The sequence below is a fragment of the Panthera uncia genome, chromosome A2, assembly GCF_023721935.1.
Source record: "Panthera uncia isolate 11264 chromosome A2, Puncia_PCG_1.0, whole genome shotgun sequence".
Classification (NCBI taxonomy): Eukaryota; Metazoa; Chordata; class Mammalia; order Carnivora; family Felidae; genus Panthera; species Panthera uncia.
In genome coordinates, this window is record NC_064816.1 from 61,995,775 (window position 1) to 62,012,132 (window position 16,358).

A 16,358-nucleotide genomic window follows, 5' to 3' on the forward strand; every position below is an offset into this window, starting at 1 on the left:
TAGTCAAAGGCTCACTCTTGGTGTTGTGTGTTCTATGGATTTTGACAAATGTATAATAACCTGCATCCACCGTTATCCTACAGAGTATGATAGAGAGCAGGACGCAGAGTAGTTTCACTGCCCTAAAATTCTCTAAATTCTGCATATTCATCCCTCCTCCTCCAACCCTTGGCAAGCTGGTTGGTTTACTGTCTCCATATTTTTGCCCTTTCCAGAATGTCATGTGGTTGGAAGCATACAGTATGCTAGCCTTTTCAAACTGGCTCCTTTCACTTAGGAATACGATTTCAGTTTCTTCCATGATTTTTCATGGCTTGACGGCAACTTTCTTTGTAGTGCTGAGAGACATTCCGCTGCCTGTGCGGACCACAGCTTATGTAAACACTCACCTCCCGAAAGACATTTTGGTTGCTTCCAAGTTACAGCAAGTATGAAAAAAGCTTCTACACATACCCACGGGCAGGTGTTTGTGTGGACCTACGTTTTCAACTTATTTGGAGAAATTCCAAGGATCGCGATTGTTGGATTGTATGGTAAGTATGTTTAGTTTTGCAAGAAATTTCCGAACCGTCTTCCAGAGCGGCTGCACCATTTTGCATTCCCACCAGAGGGTGAGTGAGAGATCCTGCTTCTCCACATCTTTACCAACACTGGGTGTTAATGTTTTGGATTTTGGTCATTCAAACGGGAACGTAGGGGTACCTCATGGTTGTTTTAATTTGCAATTCCTTAGTTACAGGTGGCGTTGACTATCTTTTCACATCTTTTTATTTCGCTTGCATCATTTTTATCCTACTGGGAATGCGGTTTCTGATATTTATTAATATTTATTAATCATAATATTATTATTACATAATTTTTACCCTGCTCCTTTGTCACTTTTTATTGTGGGTCAGCTTTCTCCAAAAGTAAAGTTGAATCCCCATTTTATAAAACTGAAAACAAAATGAGCTCAAGTGTTTGACTTCGTATTAGTAAAACAGCTAGTTACTATTCTTCTAGCCCAAGAATCAATATTATAAAGCACACTATCTTTTTTTAGAATCATCCTGAATCATGGGGCGCCTGGGTAGTTCAGTCGGTTAAGCAACCGACTCTTGGTTTCGACTCAGGTCATGATCTCATGGTTCATGAGTTTGAGCCCCACATTGGGTTCTGCACTGACAGCACAGAGCCTGCCTGGGATTCTCTCTCTCCCTCTCTCTCTGCCCATCCCCTGCTCATGTTCTTTCTCTCTCTCTCAAAATAAATAAACTTTAAAAAAAAGAATCATGTTAAATCTATTTTAAAAATTAGAGACTGTTTTTTTGTTTCCCTCAATGAATAAGTAATGATTCAGCATGTAACCCCTGCTGATTCTTTAAGTATCAGAGAATACAAGCCATTGGATCTAATCGCACTGAATAAAATCATCTTCCACCTTCAAAAGTCCTTTTTAGTTGCTTTCTTTCCAATTCTAGCCCACGTTTGATCTTCCCAACATAGAAACCTTTAGTTTTAGCTCACTATTTTATTTTAATTTTATTTTATTAAATATTAAATTTATTGTCAAATTGGTTTCCATACAACACCCAGTGCTCATGCCAACAGGTGCCCTCCTCAATACCCATCACCCACCTCCCCTCCCTCCCACCCCCCATCAACCCTCAGTTTGTTCTCAGTTTTTAAGAGCCTCTTATGGTTTGGCTCCCTCCCGCTCTAACTTTTTTTTTCCTTCCCCTCCCCCCTGGTCTTCTGTTAAGTTTCTCAGGATCCACATAAGAGTGAAAACATATGGTATCTGTCTTTCTCTGCATGCCTTATTTCACAATTTTTTAAAGAAAACAAATAAAACCTATGAAAAGGTCCCAAGTTCTTAAATTTACACTAAATTTCTGTTTTCACCAAATGGATGAACAGCATGCATTTTTACTTTAAAAAAAATTTTTAATGTTTATTTAGTTTTGAGAGACAGAGAGAGACAAAGCACGAGCAGGGGAGGGGCAGAGAGAGAGAGGGAGACACAGAATGTGAAGCAGGCTCCAGGCTCTGAGCTGTCAGCACAGAGCCTGATGTGGGGCTTGAACCCACAAACTGTCAGATCATTACCTGAGCCAAGCTCGGATGCTCAACCGACTGAGCCACCCAGGCACCCCGAGCATGTATTTTTAAAAAGAATACTTTAATTTGAAATTGTTTGGGGGAAATAAAATATATTTGAGTAATTAATTATGGATTTAAAACATTCTTCTTATGGATAGATTTGAATATCTCAAAATGCCATGAAAATGACATTAAGGTACAATACCAAAAGCACAACCAACAAAAGAAGAAATAGGTAAGTAGTATTTCATCAAAATTAAAAACTTTTAGGCATCAAGAATACTACCTGGAGAGTGAAAAGACAACCACAGAATGGGCCAAAATATTTGCAAATTATGCATCTGATATAACTCTGGATACTGAAATATATAAAGTCTAGTGGATACCCAAAATATATAAAGTATCTGGACTATATAAAGAACATTTACAACTCAATGACAAAAAGACACACAGCCCAATTAAAAATATAAGTAAATGACTTGAATAGACCTTACTCCAAGGAAGACATCCAAATGGCCAAACACCATACAAAAAGATGCCAACCATCATCAGTCATCAGGGAAACCCGAATTAAAAACACAATGAGACATAGCAACCCCTAGAATAGCTAACTGTTAGCTGAAAAATGGCAGATAATGAGTATTGGGGAGGATCTGGAGACATTGGAACATTCACACATTGCTGGCGGGAATTTAAAATGGCGCAGCTACTATGGCAAATGGTTCCTCGATAAGTTAAATGAAAAATTACCGTATAACTCAGCAATTCCACATCTAGGAATCTACCCAAAAGAATTCAAAACAGGTTTTCTAGTGAAAGCTTGATACACAAACATAGAGCTACCAAAAGTAGATGCAACCTAAATTTTCATCAACAGATGAATGGGTAAACAAAATATCCATACGGTAGAATGTTGTTCAGCTATAAAAAAAGCAATGAAACACTGAAACATGCTACAACATGGACACCATTATGCTCAAAAATATTGTGCTAAGTGAAAGAAACCAGGTACAAAATGTCTGATTCCCTTTACAGGAAACTTCCAGAATAAGCAAATTATTGGAGATAGAAAACAGATTTGGGGTTGCCACTAATTTGTGAGCTGGGGGAGGAGCAAATGAGAGCCACTGCTTAATGGGTATGAGGTTGTTATGAGGATGATGACAAAGTTCTGGAAGCAGACAGTGGTGGTGGTTGCACAACATCATGAATGCACTTAATGCCACTAATTTGTACGTTTCAAATTGGTTACCTTGTCAATGTTGTGTGTACTTGGCCACAATAAAGAAGGCAAATGCTTCCAAAGCATAATTTAAATTTGTTTCACTGGTCAGTTATAATTCAGACATTAGCACTTCCATTGTTTGAAAATAGAATTGCTCTGTGTTTTAAGCTTCTTTGTGGGAGCAGGGAGTTGTGATGTTTTCTCAACTTCATCTCATATTCTAGAAAAATATTTTGCTATAGTGGTTGGAAAGTACATCTACTTTGTTTTTCAGTTAATTTGACCCCCGTACATGTGTGTTAAATCTTGGGGCTCAAGATGTGTGCTAGATTCTTCTTTAAAGCTTTTGGAGACATATTCACGTGTCTTGCTAAACTCTGTAGCTCTGGGTTTTATTTTGTATTTTTTTATTTTTTTGTGAGAAATTTGTATTTATCTGAACAATTTTTGATTCGTATCACCAATGTGGGATATTAGAATATTTCTGGCATATGACTGTGGATTTTATTTATTTATTTACCAGTAAATCTAGTCTTTTGCTTTCCCAATAAAGTTAATAATCAGGCTATCAAAATATCTGCTTCCAACATTCTTGGCTTCATTTCTCTCTGACATTTAAATGAATTTTCAAAACAGTCTCTGTTTATTATATGTTTTCTTTCCCCTTATGGATACCTGTGAAATGCTTAAAACTATCTTGCAGCTTGGATTTTCACTCAAGTGTGCCTGATAACTTTTCATCTCAGAAAATAGACATACACCATTGACTTTTAGAGCCCCCAAATACTCATTTCTATGAACACGCCAAACATTGTTTTATCTTGTGATGAACATTTAGTTTGATTTTTTTAAGCTTATTTATTTATTTATTTTGTGAGAGAGAGAGATAGGGAGAGAATCCCAAGTAGGCTCCACGGTGTCAGCACGGAGTCCAACGCAGGGTTTGGACTCATGAACTGTGAGATCATGACCTGAGCCAAAATCAAGAGTTGGACGCTCAACGGACTGAGCCACCCAGGTGTCCCCATGTTTAACTTGATTTTAGTTTTTGTTTCTGAAAGCCTCATTCTAATGAACAGCATTAACACACACACACACACACACACACACACACACACCCCTATTTCTTGAGCATGCATTCCTTGAAATTATATGAGAGAAGTTGCACATTTACACTTCAATTTTTTTATTGCTGTGTAATGCTTACCTGGTCTCCAAACTGCCCTGTGAGTGTCACCAGCAAGCCCCAATTTCTCCTCCCTGCTCACGACAATCTCTGAGGTGTAATAAATAGAAAGTCATATCTCACAATTTATTTTAATTTTCAGTTTGTGAACCACTACTGCGGTTAAATACTTTTCTTGCATTCAGCGGCCTCTTGTATTTCTTTTGTAAATTGTATAATGGAGTCCTTTGCGCGTTGCCCGTTACCGAGCTATTTCTTTGTATTTTTTTATATAAATTTGTAAAGCTCTTTGTATGTGAGCAAATGTAACCTTTCCTTCAAAGCCATTGCAAATATTATCTCAAAATATCACTGATATTTAAATTGCAGTCTTCATTTTCTTTCTGTCTTAAAAAACACAATCACAGATATTTTCAAATATACATGAAAGCAGAGATAATCATTTAGCAAATCCCAGTAGAACCACCACCCGGATTCGATAACTAGCTAAGATATTGCCAACCTGCTTCCACCTCTCAACTGTTCTTTTTATTTATATTATTGTTTTTGTTGTTTTGCTGGAGTATTTTAAAGCCAAGCTCATGTTACCCATAAGTACATCTGGATGCATCTTTATTACTAAGGACATTTAGATACAGAACTACATGCTATTTTCCTGACTTATCCACATTTAAGACTAAGAAAACGTCACCTACCGTGTAAAACTCCTTTGGGTAACATATATCCATTTCAAAACATACTCCTCCCCGGGTTATTTTCCTTAGACCTTTTTGCCTATTTAACCATAGATAATTTCATCGATTTACTTTGCATAGCTTCTTGACCACAATTCTATAATTCTTTTTTTTTTATGTTTATTTATTGTTTTTTTTTTAAGTTTATTTATTTTTGAGACAGAGAGAGACAGAGCATGAACGGGGGAGGGTCAGAGAGAGAGGGAGACACAGAATCGGAAGCAGGCTCCAGGCTCTGAGCCATCAGCCCAGAGCCCGACGAGGGGCTCGAACTCACAGACCGCGAGATCGTGACCTGAGCCGAAGTCGGACGCTTAACCGACTGAGCCACCCAGGCGCCCCTATTTATTGTTTTTGAAGGAAGAATCACGAGGAAGTGCACACGTGGGGGAGGGGTGGGGGGGTGGAGGGACAGAGGATCCAAAGTAGACTCTGGGCTGACAACACACAGCCCAATGCAGGGCTTGAACTCACGAACCGTGAGATCATGACCTGAGCCAAACTCAAGAGTGAAATGCTTAACCAACTGAGCCACCTAGGTGCCCCACATTTCTATAATTCTTGTCAGATTCTCTTTTCCTCCAGATTTTTGCTTCACGCAGCTGCTCCCTGTGCATTTTTCATGTTCTCTTTTCTGAGCATCAGATGGCTGTAGGCCTTTGACCTCAAGGAGGCTGTGATTCTTATTTTCATTGCCCCCCCCCCAGTAGCATCTCCATATTTCCAGTGTGACAGTGTGCGCTGAGATCTCAAGGCCTTCCTGCTAATTTTCCACGTTGTAGGTATTTACATAGGCATTTGGAGAAGTCATGGGTTTTTCCCCAAAGCAGTTCCCACTTACCATGACCATCTAACTCACAGCAGAGTTCAGGATTTCCCCTATTATCAATACACTTATTTTAGTCTATATGAACACATCTTCCTTAATTCACCCTTGCTCAGGCAGCAACAAGCCTTTCCCAAGAGTCCTGGTCTGCACCAGGCATCCCTCTTCTTTTGCTCAGGAGGCCTCTTCCAGGACATTCCAGCCACTGGCAAGAAACAGGAAACTTCTCTGTGAAGGCGCTGCACAGATCAGTCGGGGGGGGGGGTCTTTCTCTCCAGCGTGCATCTGTTTTATTTTTGCTCAAAGTTAGGCAAATCCCTAACTTCTTTACTCCCGTTCACACAGTCCTGAAGTCAAACCATTCAGGTTTGCTCAAAGGGTGTGAGTCACTACGGGTTAGTAGGTGACGAAGTTAGCGGTTGTGTTTGTGGCCATTTGAGGCTATAATAGGTTGTGACCACCTTCAAAAGAGCTAGCCTTCAGTGTTTGGGACCTTCTGGGAGGCCATGGCACTGAAACACAGAGGTAGGGTCTACTTAGAGACCATGGGTCAATGGCCAGCAAAGCTTTTCCCCAAAGCTGTTCTCGGTTCCCTGCCAGCCCACGGAGACCCACTGCCAAAGCCAAAGTCAAGTCATGGGATATCAGTTAGGAGAGGTCATAGAGATCATCTCATCAACCATTCTCATCTCATGAATGAAGATGCCAAAGCTTAGGAAGGTGGATTAATGGACTTGTCCAAGTGTGGGGGGAGATGCATGACCCCATCAAGGTCTCTTGACTCATACTAGTGACGCCCTGCATCTACCCAACCTCTGCCATAGCTCAGAAGGCCAGTGACGCCTCTCTGAAGCACCTTATTCCATGGCAGAGCCAAAAATCACCTTGGTAGGGTTGACTTCCATGATCAAACTACTTCCGAGGGACTTGGACTCTAGCTTGCTCAGTCTGAGGTCTCATCAACTGCAATTCTAGAATTTCTCATCATGAACTCCAGGAAGATGGAATTAGATGTGGCCCTGTTGGGTGAGCTAAAGTCTACGGAAACAAAAGAGAACAGCACGCATATAATTAAGATGAAAAAAACATACTCCAGGAGACAAAAGATTGCCAAAGCTGATGTCCTCAGGAGGCCCCAATCCAACTTCAATCCCATCCAACCCTTGACCTGCCTTGGTCCTTAAGGGACTTGGTCTTTTGTCTGCGAAAAGACAACAGGATTGGGTCTTTAAGAGAAGAAATAAATAGTAAGTAGTTCTCCGGGTTTTCTGCAGCTATGTCTCATATTTGACAACCTTACACTCACCGATTTGACAGTCTGCTTTCACAAAGCCATATGCATATAAGGTGTATATTACCCCCACGTCGACGAGATTCTCACTTAGCCAACGACATCTGTCTTTGAACTGTCATGAAATGCTGGAATGATTCTTTTTCTTTTGTGGTGTCAATTCCTCTCTCTGTCATTATTAACCTTGTTAAATACCCTCTTCCCTCCCCTTCTGAAAGGCAGAAGTGAGTGCTAAGTTTCAAACATACCCCCTTAACACATCCAGATGGGGTGGGGAAAAAGCATAGCTAACTATCTACTTAATCAAACACCTACTTTTACTCCATCAACGGGGAGTAGACCCTTTTGTACATTTGACAAATTCAAGCAATTTAGCAAGTGGGTTAAAGTCTATGTAAAGGTACTTCAACAACATGGGAAATACAGACACTGGTCTTCTGTCTCAGAATTGGTTAATGGAAGACGTGAAATCTCAAAACGTGCACAACAGTGGGTTCTTACAGAGCTTCTAATGCACTGCTGGGAAAACCTTGAAAGATTTTCCATCACGGTGGGGGAGGGGGGCGGGTGGGTTGACAGTTTTTGCCTTTGCTGTCAGTGCCACTGTGGGAGGCTCCTAAATTTATTATACCTAGGAAATGATTCTAGTGCAAACCCATCCTGGAAGAAGCCAGGACGCAAGGCACGCCCGTGCTCATCAGCCTGTGTTATGGGGTGTGACTACAAGGCTTTGGAAGCCGAGTCTTGGCCACCCCATGAGCAGTGACCTTGGGCACTTCTCTGACTCCATCAAGAGGGGGCCTGAGCAAGAACCTGGTCCTGTTGGCTTTTCCACCTCAGGCAGCCGAGCAAGCCCTTCCTGGAAGAAAAAAAAAATGATTCAGAGAGTAAAATAGAACCCTCACAGTGGAGTGGCAATGTTTCCCACTGGTGTGAGTGTCTCCTTAAAATGCCGTCTTTCTGGAGTCATCAAAATGCTCAGTGCCATCAGGTAGAAGGTCAGATGTCACACATTACTTTGGGGTCATCAGGAAGCAGCTTGCTTTCTTTCTTTCTTTCTTTCTTTCTTTCTTTCTTTCTTCCAGTCTCCTCACTTTGGGAAGCTCCTTTCCCTCAGTTTTCCTCACCCACGAAATAAGAATAATAACGTGGTCCAACTTCCTAGGGAAGAGAAGATCGATGAGCTCTTTTTGCTGATTAGCTCGAAAGCCATGCAAATATAAATCAGTGAGTACTCCGTGTGCCACTGCCCTGCCACCCTGGGCGCCTGGAGCTCTCACTGAACTCAACAGGAGCTCCGGGGATGTACAAGAAATATGTGCTGGGAGAGATGGGTCCGGGGCATTTTGGTGATGATTACTTAAGCACTGCTGTAGCGGGAGAGACAACTTGTAAGTGTATGATTATCGATCGCTGCATTTGGATCTGCTCTGAGAAACTCTGCTACATCAGGTAGTCGGGCTCAAACAGCATCAATCATGTGGTGCAACACTCTGGCTGTCTTACGGACTTAATGGCATTGGAATCAAAGGGCAAAAGCTGCCCTTGGAGGCCAACAGGGGCTCTTCAAGGCTCGAGGAGTCAGAGCAGACGGAACTGATGTTTGCCTTGCCAATTACAATCTAATAAGAAGGTAATTAAACCGGCATACAGGTTCTACTGTAACAGTGATCTGTAACCTTGATCTACAACATGGAATGATCAAAAAAGACATCTGTGCTCTACAGCTCAGCCCGTGAAGCCACGTCCCTTGGTTCAAGGGGTTAGTCACTTGTCATCCTTGGACGGCCGTAGAACGTGTCCCCAACCGTAGTCACTTGCGTCCGAAACATGCACCAATCCCCTATCTCAACTTGTACCAAAGGATGGGATCTTCATTCTGCACAGTCTGTTTCCAACAGCAGGCTTTGCTACCATCTATAAATTCAGGCAACAGGATTCCTTCTCCCAAAATGCAGCATCATTGGCTACAACAGATCGAGTATAGGCCGCTCCACGGAAAACGTTTATGAGATATCATCATAGAAAATAAAGGGGTATTGTAATGAAAAGGCAACCCTTTGGTTTAATTGCAACTGTTTAAGCTAAAGGAAATTGTGTATTTGAGCTCTGAAGTGGAAACAAAGTTGCCAGTTTCTGAGATGCATATTATAGAAAAATGAGTTCTTTTTCTTCATTAGAAAAACATATCTGCAAGTAATAAGAATATTATGAGTAAATATTAAAAGAATACATAGCCATTAGGCCGTGAGTAGCTACAGAATACATTATATCTTTAAAGAATTTCCAAAGCATCCACTGAGAAAAGAAAACGACAACAACAACAACCTGACTCCTGGCCTAACTAAACTATAACCTGCGTTCCTACCCTACAGAAATAAGGCAGCATCAACACCCTCCGGAGAATTGCCCCCACACTACCAGAACAGGATGAAGGAAACTTCATCATGAATCCGAAGCATTACGGATTTAAATCATCACTTGCTTCCTTTGGAAAAATAACTTGACAGTCCACAGAAGCGTGCATGCACGAGGAAGGAGTGAACTACACCTAAGGAAGACCAAGGAAGGAGTGAGATGCAGGACATTCTGTGCTGAACCCATCACTGCTCAGGGAGCATTCCGTAGGTGAAGAAACAGCATGACTATGCGAATGAGCTGAGAGACCCAGACAGAAGGACAGAAAGGGAACGTGACTCCGTCCAGCTACACGACGAGGAAAACACACTTCCTACGCAGATCAGAAAAACAACGTAACAGCTCTTTGTCGCATAATTTTTCAAGTTTGTTTCTTTCCTTTGAGAGAGATAGAGAGCGTGTGGGGGAGGGGCAGAGAGAGGGAGAGAGAGAGAACCCCAGGCAGGCTCAGCGCTGTCAGCCCCGAACCTGATGCAGGGCTCGAGCCCACAAACTGTGACACCATGACCTGAGCCCAAGTCTAGAGTCAGATGCTTGACTGGCTGAGCGACCCAGGCATCCCTGTCATATAATTTAAACAAAATTGTTTTGCCTGATTTAGAAAACAGTCCGATGAACCCTTCAAATGTGGTACCAATAAGTGGAAATATCCACTGAAAGTTCTGGTTCTGGGCACTGAGAAAACAAAACAGACCAAAAAAAAAAAAAAATCCTCTGTCTTCACAGAGAGTAAACAAAACAAATGTTAACAACAGAGCATGTTGGAAGATAAGCGCTGTGTAAAATGTAAAGAAGGAGTGCCTGGGTGGCTCAGTCCGTTAAGTATCTGAGACCTTGGCTCAGGTCATGATCTCACAGTTCGTGAGTTCGAGCCCTGTGTTGGGCTCTGTGCTAACAGCTCAGACCCTGGGGCCTGCTTTGGATTCTGTGTCTCATTCTGTCTCTCTCCCCCTCCCCTGCTCTTGCTCTGTCTCTCTCTCTGTCTCTCTCTCTCTCTCTCAAAAATAAACATTTAAAAAAAAATGTAACGCAAAGACATCCTCTTTTTAGAGGATGCTTGGGCGGGGGTAACGTTGTTACGCCTTTATGGAGGGTGGGCCATGACTGTCCTGGAGCTGAGATGACATTTGAGCAAAGACTCGAAGCAGGAAAGAGGGCAGGCGGGCAGGCGTCCAGAGAACGGCAGGTGCCGTGAGCCATGGCCGGTGCTTGAGGACCAGCAAAGCAAAGCCAAGCAGCTGGAGACCAGTGAGCGAAGGACACAGTTAGTGGCTGGACCTGAGTCCAGCGGAGAAGTGCATGATCTGATGAGCTTTTCCTCAGGCCCTCCCTGCATACTAGGAGGGGCAAGGACAGGAGTAGAGAGCCGTTCAGAGCCCCCCCAGTCTGCAGGCAGAAGGTGGCGGAGTTTGGACCCGTGTGGTTGCAGTGGAGTCGGGAGGTTGGGTTACTGACACCTGTTGGAGGCAGAGCCAGCAGAGGGTCCCGATTGAGGGAGGGGAGGAAGAAGGGAGCCATCGAGAATGCCCCCAAAGTCCTGACCTTGGCAATTTCCCATTACTATTGGATCTGATGCAGTGACACAGGTTTGAGGGGAAAGGTTTGAGGGGATTCGGGGTGGGGACATGGTGAATACAAGAAGCCAGCTATAGATGTGCAGGTCAGGCTATCAAGGAGGCTGAAAGATGCACAAGTCTTTGATTCTAGGGGAGATCACGACCACAGACGTCAGCCCAAAAACGATGTCCGGGGAGCTCCCGCGTCTTTGGAAGGAGGCCGAGAGGCCAGTGACACAGGGCAAACCCAGGCACACGTGGCCCACTGAATACCCACTTCACCCGTATCAACAAGTTCAAATGAAATGCTTGTGGAAGTTTTTAGAAACTTGAAAGCAGGAGACAGACACCCACTTACGGCTCCTGGAACCAGCCGGGCCTGGCAGCAAACGCTCTGAGCAGAGAAACAATCTATTTGCAACCAGATCAAGGTCCGTCCCCAGCTGTGAATGTGGGAACATCGTCCAGGCAATGTGCCTTTCGTCTCGCCTGCTTTCTGCTGGATGTCGCTCTAAGAACCTTGATGGAAACGCAGGCGGGGGAGTCGAACGCTGATGACCACATACCATGATGAAAGACCTACATCTGTGCTCTCATTTACGCCCCGTGCCAACTCCACACAGCGGGATTTCTTTTCCCTGAATCTGATGCTCAGGGCATTGGGGTGACTCAGCTAGGTTCCTACGGTGACCCTGTGTGCAGAGGGGAGAGACACCCAGGTTTTCAGGACACTTCCCACCGCAGGGCCCTCCACCTCAACCCCCTCTCCAAAACGACCCCACTTCCTTTCGAGACTAGACGGGAAAGATTTGTGATTCATTAACACCCAAAAGAGAAAGCTGCTAGACCAGTAGAGAAATAACTAGACTCCATGTCGGTGGACTTTACAGATTGGAAAGCCTGCTCATAAACCTTAGTCTTTTCCTGGAAGTGCCCGTCTGGTCCCTTCACCAAGATGCATGCTGTCAGGACAGGTGATCCGGCCTTACGGGAAATAAAAAATTGAAAGGGGACAAGCAGGAAACACTTGCCTCCAATTGGAGAAGATGTCTCAAGGGAATCAGTCTTTGGAGGGATAGGGCACGGGGCGTAGCTGAAAAACCTGACCAAGATTTGTCTCCCAGGCTAACCACTTAGAAATCAAGCACATCAGGGGCCCCTGGGTGGCTCAGTCGGTTGAGTGTCTGATTCTCTATTTTGGCTCTCAGGGTTCGCGAGACAGAGCTCCGTGTCACCCAGCTCTGTGCTGACAGCATGGAGCCTGCTTGGGATTCTCTCTCTCTCTCTCTCTCTCTCTCTCTCTCTCTCTCTCTCTCTTTCTCTGCCCCTTCCCTTCTTGTTCTCTATTTCTCTCTCTCTCTCTCTCTCTCTCTCTCTCAAGATAAATAAACATTTAAAAAAAAAAATCTAGCAACCACTTAGTGGCTTTGCCCTTTTGTGTGTCCACGGGCTGTGTGTTCAAGTTGACCATGACGCGTTTTGCATGCAAATGCAATTGTTTCTGATTTACTGGGCTGGAGCCCCTTCAGAATAAGACCACACGTTATGCCTTTATTGGGACTTCCTGCCTCTCAAGTACCAGTTGTAACGGCAGCTGTCACTGAATACACGCTCGTCGAATAAGTGAATGGAGATGTGCCACCAGCAGACTTAGAACTCCACAATCCAGTTCTAATCTTGCTCCTATAACACAGTGGAATCGCCTGGATGCGGACCCACCCCTCTGTCTTTATTCTGATCTGTTCAGGCCAGATCAAGATCTGCTTTTCCTGTAGTCCGCCAAAACATCTTCAACAACTTTTCATGAGAAAGCTTTCTGGGTAAATCTATTCTTCTCCAAGTCGTTATATCCGACCTAGTTTGCTTTTCAGTCTCTTCCAACCAAACGGTATTGATTAAAAAGTCACCAGTTTTGAGAATCTAAGTGTCTTCTGACAAATTCCAAGGGGAATAAAGCGAAAGGAATTGTCATAAAGTGGGAAGAATTTGGTTGTCAGCTGCGACACATCCTCGATTCAGATCGAGAGGCGGAAATGTGAACGATGAGGAGAGCTGCTGAATTTCTGTGGGTTTCAAAGCCAGGAGGAACAGGGCCTCCAGAGAGGGCCTTTTAAACGTGGCAGGAAACGGAACATCCTGCGGGGTCTCCATGCGGCTGGCTGGGCAGTCCTGGCCCCTGTGTCCTGCTCCTTCCCTTCCAGAAGGAGTGGGAGCCACCCTTCTGTGCTTAGAAAAAGCCAAACCCAAGGCAGTGAGCCTCAGGAAAAAATGGTCAAGAATCTTGCCCCAGACCAGCAACTGTTGTTTTTCAAAAACAGCAGAAGCAGAAGCTGGGGGTGGTGAAAAGTAGGGACAAGAAACCAAAGAACCAGAGTCCTTGTTGCAAAAATTCCATCCACGTCCTGGTCTGTTCGTTCGCGTTCCTGTTCCTTTACAGAAGAAACTGTGTGCGTTCTGCATTACTTCAGCGTTGTAGAAAGACGATAGAATTTTTTTTTTATGAACAACTTTTCCTGTTACTTCAGGATTATTCCTGCTATTTCCCAACGGCTGCAGGAAAAAGGGATGTTCATCCTTTGCCGTTTAACAGATATTTTTTAATGGAAGCAAAATACAATTATAGCCACAGCAAATTGCATACACCAGCTCACTTAATTTCACCTCATTCCATCAACACCATTGTAAAGTTGGTATGCTCTGCAGAGGACAGACCGGAAGCTCAGAGAGGTTGAGTAACTTGCCAAGACTCACACAGGTAGTAAGAAATGGAAGTGCCAATCAACCATCCCTCTTCTGCTTAAAACTCATTCTCCTTAGAACCGTCTCTAGTCTCTGCCAGAACAAAAGTGCCCATAGCAGGATTCCCTTATTAGAGTAAGCTCCGAGTAAGTAGTCTGTGATTCATTCTATAGGGGCTCTTTGTTCTTTTGGTAATATCGCAAAAGAAGAAAAATTGCTAATTTGACAGTTATTGTCTGGATAAACTAGCCTGCCCTTCGTTAAATGCTGCAACATTATTATGTATCTATTCTAAAGAAACAAAATGACTTTAGAGATACAATTTTTTTTTAAAAAAAAGCATCACACGTTTCAATTTCCCCTGCTAAGTTTTTCCCTCCAACGTGCTTTTATTGATGATTTAAGCAGCCTCTCCGAGGCCTTGGTGTCTACCCACAGAGCCCAGGTCACAGCAGGACTCTTGTCCTCTACCTGTTTTGGAGTGGGGGCGGGGGGGGCGGGTGGACCATGAAGCCTGGTTCTTCCCAGCTTGCTCTCCAACTCAACAAGACACTGGTGGCTAGCAGGGCTCATGATAAACACTAGTGACCACTCAGAGTCCTTTCTCTGCTATCAGCAGACGGCAAAAACTGTCATATGTGAAACACACAATCCACAAACAATCCTGTGAGGTGGCTTACCTTATTCCTACCCAGCTGTACACGGGGAAATGGAAGCTCAGAGAAGTTCAGGAACTCGGCCAAGACCACACAGCATCAACTATCCGGGTCCTTCACCTCTTACTCTTCTGCCCCAGGAGGAAATGCCTTGGCCTGAGTCCTTGATTCCCACTCCTGGGGACCCATGACACACATTTAAAGAGACACACTGGGGGCTAAGGGTGTTGTGTGCCTCTAAGAACCAGAGGTATCCTCTAACCTCTCCACTACATTGTTGGCCTCCCTGGGCTTTGCACCTTATGGCTATTGACTCATAGAATCCTGACAAGGACTCTTGCAATGAAGAGCAATGAAGTGGCATTGACTTCTTTTGCAGATAAGGGCAATGAGGCTCAGAGGTTCAGTGACTTGCCTAAGGTCATATAGGTAAGGGGTGGGCTAGGGATTAAAGCCATGGACCTTTTACTAGTTCCACTTCCTCTGGGCTCTAAGCAGGGGGAGTTAACAGGCTCTGGGCTCAGAATCTCAGAGTTTCTCTTAGCACTAATTCAGTGGTAGGAGTTGCAGAAGTGGTCCAGGAAGAACGTGTCCTGCTGCCTGGGGTTCGTGGAGGGTAGAGGACATTTCTCCCAGAGATGCACCAGGTAAAGCCGGTCCACGACTGCCTGGGCCCTGCCACCAGCAGCCTCCTCAGCCAGGCCGGCCACAGCCTTCCCCGGTGGTCTCCAGTCCCTGCCCCACTCAACTGCCCAAAGTGACATTTTCCACCTGTCACCTTTGTGCTGTTCTGTCCACCTGCAAGGCCTGCACCCCCGAGCCCCCTCCGGGCCCAGGGGTGCCCTTCCTCACTTTCCTGCAGGAAGGCATCATTTGGCCCTCCCCAGGATCTGCACTGGATCTCCTCTCTCCCGTGCAGGGGTACCTTTCCTGATGCGCCCCTGCAAGTCCTGAAGGGCAGAGCCCGTGGCTCGCTGGTCTCCATCCCTCCCTTAACGCCCAAGGGGGATGGGGACAAATCGCCTGCATTCAGATTCTCCCTCTTCTGCTCAAACAGCACACCGTCGCCTGGCTCCCGCTCGGGTGGGGCCCGGCTAATGAGAGTGACGGGCGTCAAGAGGTGCGCGGTTAGAGCCCGCATTCCTGTCTCAACGAGACACACGCAGCGCCTTCCTCGCGTGCTTCGGGGCTCGGGGAAGGGGGGGGGGGTCTGAGGTGCCGAGGCCTTCGCTGTCACCTCCTCCCGCGGCCGCCCTGTCACACCTGGGTGTGCACGCAGACCAAGATGGAAGGCGCGATCCTAACTTCTGCCTGAGCAGGTGGGAGGGAAGAGAGACGAGAGGTATTCCATTGGTTGTCTGGGAAAATGAATCGCACCTTCCCCTCACTTGCGGAGGATCAACTTTTCCCACCCCCTCGAGTGGGCACTCCTCACCCGGGGTCGCAGCCGGAAACGGGGAGCCCAGTGGCCCCAGTTCGAGGGACGTGGAGCCGGGCGGGCAACGGACGCTCCCCACCCCAGACACCGGGGAAAGTGCCTCACGATGTCCCGGGTCCCCGGAGTCCCCGCGGCGGGGCGAGCAGCACCCCCCGCCCCGCCGCCGCCTCCGGCCGCCCCGCGCGCGCGTCGCCCGCGCCGGGTCCC